Here is a 6,221-nt window from a genome sequence, read left to right as displayed (position 1 = left end):
GACAGGAGCGTAGCTACCGCAGTATCAGCCGTATCAATAATACGGGGCCCCCAGACTACAGAGGCCTCTAACGTTTGTAAGTAAGAGTTATCACAAGATGAGAGAATTTCAGACCCGGAATTATATTTCAAGGTCAATGTATACTATTGCTGTTTAGATATATTAATTTCTCAAACTAAACAAAGATTTCAGAATCTTTGTGACCTGAGTTATATGTTCGAAGTATTAACACCGAAGAAACTCCCATCTTCCTCAAACGAAGAGATAAAAAACGATTACGGAAAACTGTCAACTATCAATGAATACTATTGCTGTTTAGATATATTCATTTCTCAAACTAAACAAAGATTTCAGAACCTTTGTGACCTGAGTTATATGGTCGAAGTATTACAACTGGAGAAACTCTTATCTTCTTCAAACGAAGAGATAAAAAAGGCTTCCGGAAAACTGTCAACTAAATACAGTAAAGACATCTCAGTTAATCTTAATGAGCGATTAATTGCTTTGAAAACATGCGCAAAGTACAAAAAATTCATGGAATTATTGCTGTTAAAATTCAATAGCCTGGCATCCAGTTTTCCGGAGGTTATAACAGCATACTTTCTATTTTTGACCTTTCTAGATACAACCACAACAGCTGAAAGAAGTTTTTCAAAATTAAAACTGATAAAAAATTACCTTAAGACTTTGATGGGACAGGAACAGCTATCACTATTGTCAAAGCTATCAAACTGGTCACTCTTGTCTATAGAGGCTGAACTTGAAGGAACTGAGGCTGAACTCTTGTCTATAGAGGCTGAACTGAAAAACTGAAATCACTTCAGATATCGATGTGAGAAATCTGTGACCTTTATTAAGGCCCCCCAACTAATTTTGATACAGGGCCCCTCAAAGGCGAGCTATGCAACTGTATCAGGATGAATATACAAAGGAATATATAAAATAATGGTTATATTCTGACATAATATTTTTGTCAAATTAAACTTGAAGAAGAAAGGCATATCTTTGTCAAAAATTATGTAGAAATATAAAAAGTGCCTAATGGTTTTAAGCCTTTGAAATACAATCAGTAGTGCATAATAAACCTAAATAGCTAAAAAAAATCCTTGCTTTGATATCCTTTAGTGTATTGTATTCTCAAAGACTATAATATAATAATTTGACAAAAATATCTAGTATTAGCCACATGAAAAACTCCTGAATATAATTAATACGATAAGAAAATCACAAAATAATTTGTACAATAATGTTTATAAAAATATAAAAATGTATATAAATTAGTAATACAAGTTTTCTTTATTTTCTTTCCTTTGAAAAGAAACACAAATTTTTCTATAAACTATAATATTTCAAACTGACTGAATGTGCACAAGATAGGAAAAACAATTGAAATAAACTTCGATAAAATTGAATGGAATTATTTCCTCATTAATTCTGGCTAAGACAAAAGTGTAACAACAGAATGTCAAGTTTTTAAGACCTCGCACAAATTAGATGAAGTCTGCATTTCAGTTCTTTTTCCATGTTATAGCTAAATTAAAGTTGGAAAATGTACTTATTTGAGCATTATATATACCTATGTGTGTATAGGCAAATACATATACAGATATGTATAGCTACATGCATACGTGTGTTTTTTAATGTAAGTATTTCGGTCAAACTTTTTGAAAAATATTGACAAGATAGTTTTAAGTCATTCTGAAAAAAAGTTCCTATGGTCACAAGTTATGAAAATGACAGAATTTCATGTTATAGCTAAAATATAGTTGGAAAATGTACTTATTTGCATAATATATACCCATGTGTGTATAGGCAAATACATATACAAATATGTATAACTAAATGCATACGTGTTTTTTTAATGTAAGGGTGTTGTTTTTTAATTCTTGTTTTTTTTTTAAAGAATATGTTACGAAATTCAAAGAAGAAGCAGTGTTAAATGTTCAGTGGATCAATAGTATGAATTGTTAAGATCAATATTTTCAGCTACATATATACGTACATGATTTTTGGCAATTAAATTACAATAAATGAGTACATTTTCCAATTTTAATTTAGCGATAACTTGAAATCCTGTCATTTTCATGACTGTGATCATGGAAACTTTTATTCAGAATGAGTTGAACTATCTTTCGCCAAAATTTGAAGTTTGGCCGAAATGCAGATTACATATAATGTGCGAGGTCTTAAACAAGTGAATTTCTTCAATAAGGTTGAGAACACACTATAAAAATGTCGTATAAGAAAAATCCTTAAACTTCCCTGGTAGAAATATTTCAAACTAATGACTTAACTTTTTAAACCATTTATCTGAAATATTCTCACATGGATGTGCTCTTAGAACAATTCACTTCATAATCTTGGTTATTCTGAGTGTTGAAAATCTCTAGCCATTCTATTGTTACACGCCTAAATAAATGCCATGATTTTCAGATGGTTTATTTCGTTTATGAATTCACAATAATTTTTTATACTCCCTTGTATCCAACAATTTTGGCACATCCAAATAAAAATCAACTCTTACACTTTCATTTGCATCACAAGAATATTTCCAATAAATATTGTGAATTCATGAAACATGTGTATATAAATTGTTAACACTTAATAATTAGATCTACTATTTAAATAAGCAAAATGTTTTTATTAATTTTTCACAATGGTATTTTTATAAAAAAAATTTTCTTTAAATCCAAAAGCTAATAACATTTTATCTAACCTAATTACCTAAACATTATAAAAAATAAAAATCCTAAAATCACCTTTCTCATTTTAAATGTGAAAATTTAATTAAAACAATCATAAACTTAATAATTAGATAGTTTGTGTATTTAATTGTTAAATAAGTTAGTTTAATTTATTCATATTTGATTTTGTTATGAATCCGTTCGAGTTACTTTCACAAAAATGATACACCATCAAAAAATTTTTAATTGAATCTGTTTAATCAAAAGTTGAACTATCAATTTTATAAAAATCACCTTGATACTCCTATATTGCCAGTGCCCTATGTTCTTCATAGAGAAGGACGGGCGAAAGCAAGCGTTGCAGAGCGTTATACGCATGCGCAGGAATTGCGCCTTCTTTTACTTTTGACATTTACTAGCTCGCAATACCAATATTATTAGCCATAAAGTGATGTATGCGCAAAACAACTATGGTCCTACGCTGAGAGTATGGAGGGTAGAGATAAGGAGAACCATCTCTGTATATAAAAGGTGTCCATCGAAAAGCAGCAAATAAGGGTGGCGCTGCTGTAGCAAAAGTGTAAGTTTTAAAAGAAGTGCTCAAAGTAACAAGAGTAAGATAAAGATCTAAACAAGTTGTTCAAGAAGGATAGAGAATTTCACAACAAACACCTCCTGCTACACAAGCGCCATTCTGGTCAATTTTGTAACTGTTATTTGCTGTTTTTAGATAGAAACTTTTTTACTTTTAACTCCTATTTGAGATAGTTCTCCTTATATATACCCTCCATAGCTGAGAGGAATATTTCGCCTGCACCGTGATGCTTTCGCTCGAAACTCTGACTCTACTGTCAACATAGGAGTATTACATTTATGAATATTGACAAATAACATGTGTCAAAAATGTCTATGGTGATTTTAATCCAAATCATTTAGCCAAATAATACAAATAAACACTTAAGTTAATAAGTACAAAACAATACAAACAGAAATGTTACGTTTATGGATTTTTACAAAATAACGGACATCTCATTTTCAACGCATATAAATATTGGACATTTTAGAGCCATTACGTGCCTCATAGTCAGTCGCATAGATTTCTCTAGATTGTAAACGACGTTAGTCGTTGAACAAAAACATAAGAAGTTGGTTTACACTTCAGCTGGTAATACACGACTGTGCTCTCAGATAATACACCGGAAGAGTTTACTCGCTGCTACTTAACTTGTCAATGTAATCATGATACCTCTAACTAAGCAAAAAATCGAAAATATTTACTCGTCATTTCCGCTAATGGATAAGTCACACCTAATAAAAGCGGCTCATTTTCAATTTTCGGTGGTTATAATAGCTCAAAATAATAATTATTTGTTTATTGCAATTATTGTTTCTATGCGAACATCCATCTCTCCGAGTAATCCATCTCTCTGTTTTACCAATTAAAACTTTACAGACAGAAGACCTAGACTAATTGTTCTACGATTTTTTTGATGACTTGACTACAATTTATGAATTTCCATTACCTTGCGTGAAATAAAACAAAGACGAAAGTTTCAATTTTTTAGAACTTTTATTTTCTTTATATACAAACAGACATTACAATAGAAAAAAAAGCTTAATAAATATTTTAATGCTAACTCCACGTTAAGCGTTTACAATGAATGATGAATTACAAAAATTTTTTGTTAATAATGGAATCAAAAAATGCTACTATTCCATGCTGAATCTTTTACTTATTTTTTACAATTCAAATTTCAATATTCTATTAAGAAATAAACAAATGGAGAATTTGAAGCTTCTTTTCGAAATCTGTAAATTCAATCATCATCGATGTAAATTTCAAGTTTAGTACTAAAGAAAGATAGCACTCATACCAAATTTCTTCATCTCGAATTAACTTTGAATAACCTGGCTAAGTATTTATGTGTATGTGACTAATGAAAGACAAAAATTAAGTTAATCTTACAATGAAGAAATTGGGGCTTTAAAATTTAAAAATTACGTCCAATTCCGATAAAAAATCTCCAAAATAATCACAACGAACTCGGATATTTTTATGCTACACCAATTCAAATAAAACATTTACATAATTGACACATTTATACATATTTTTATTTTAGAAAAACTATGGGAACACTTTAAAACTATACTATTTTTTTTTAAATTTAAATATTATTAATTATAATCATTTATGTATCGATTTTGTTTAATGAATTTTTTCTTTCTTTGCTAATTATGTATTTTATTTAAAATGGAATTGTAAAATAATTAATTAAATATATAAATAATGAAATTGCAGAAATAAAAATTGTATGTACAAAAAATAAAAATGTTCGTTTTATTACAATACTTTTTCAATTTCACAAATCACAATGCACAATTTATTTTCCATTTGCAAGTTGTGTACTTTTAAATTTAGGTAGTTAGGGAGCGTCCATAAACCACTTAGCCTGGTCAAGAGGGGAGGGGAAGGATGAATTTGAATGCTGCGCTGAGTACATTTTTTATGATTTGAGCTGCTGTTGGATTGGAGCTACACTTAGTCCAGTTAATTGCATCTTCCACAGCATCAATTACCTCTGAACAATTAGCTTAACATTTGCACCTGACTCATCGCAAATAATAGACCAACATTTTATAATGTAAATATTGAACTTTTCAATAATTTCAATAATTAAATGAGCCTACAAAAATCCAACTAAAGCTCCGACTGTGGTCTGACCTTACCTGTTTTGCAGGCCCGTTAAAAGTTCCTTCTGCCACAATTTTTTTAATTTTATACGTATGCTTACATGATGATTTTTACATTGAGCTAGTCCTTGATTCCGATTAGAACAAATGATTAACCGGGTAATCCAAATAGTATCATCTTTGTAACCGCTTGATTTTAGCCCATTACCTTTCATTGATAATCAGTGCGTGAGTGACAGCTGGGTAAGAAAATCTTTTATTAACACAACCACTCTGTTCATAATCATAATGTTAGAGTGTAAGATGCAAGATGTAAATGATAGTAAAATATAGCGTGATTTATTTACAACCTGTATCTTACACTTAAGGCAAAGGAACTTACTTTATGTTCTAAGCAGTGGAAAGTCAAGGAAATCTTCATACACTAGCGTGATTCTTTTTTATCTCTCCTTCAAGTCCAAGCTACTAAAGTATTAGAAAAGTTTAGGATTTTAGGAAAAATCTTACCTTTATTTAATCAATTTGATCATGAAACTAGATTGAGAAAGTTATAAAGTGTTCATCTATGATCAAGGCGACTGAGATTTCTTTCCAGAAACCTTCCAACCTCTTCATCGACGTAAAGGTCAAAAAAATGAAAGAAATTATCTTCAATAATCGCCTTTCTAGCAAAAAAGGCTTTATAAGACATAGAGCAGCAATTATGCCTGAATTGGCCCACCTGACTTCTTTTGTTTCGAAACTAAGACTCTTTGCTAAGCTTTTCATTTCCCACCCTGTTCACAAATGGGGAATCTTTCTAAGAGTCAATGAATACTAACCAAAAAATATTTGCAGGGTAAAGTT

The sequence above is a fragment of the Chrysoperla carnea genome, chromosome 2, assembly GCF_905475395.1.
Source record: "Chrysoperla carnea chromosome 2, inChrCarn1.1, whole genome shotgun sequence".
In the NCBI taxonomy this organism is placed as follows: Eukaryota; Metazoa; Arthropoda; class Insecta; order Neuroptera; family Chrysopidae; genus Chrysoperla; species Chrysoperla carnea.
The sequence above is the reverse complement of the archived record's forward strand: the minus strand, read 5'-3'. Positions refer to the sequence as shown.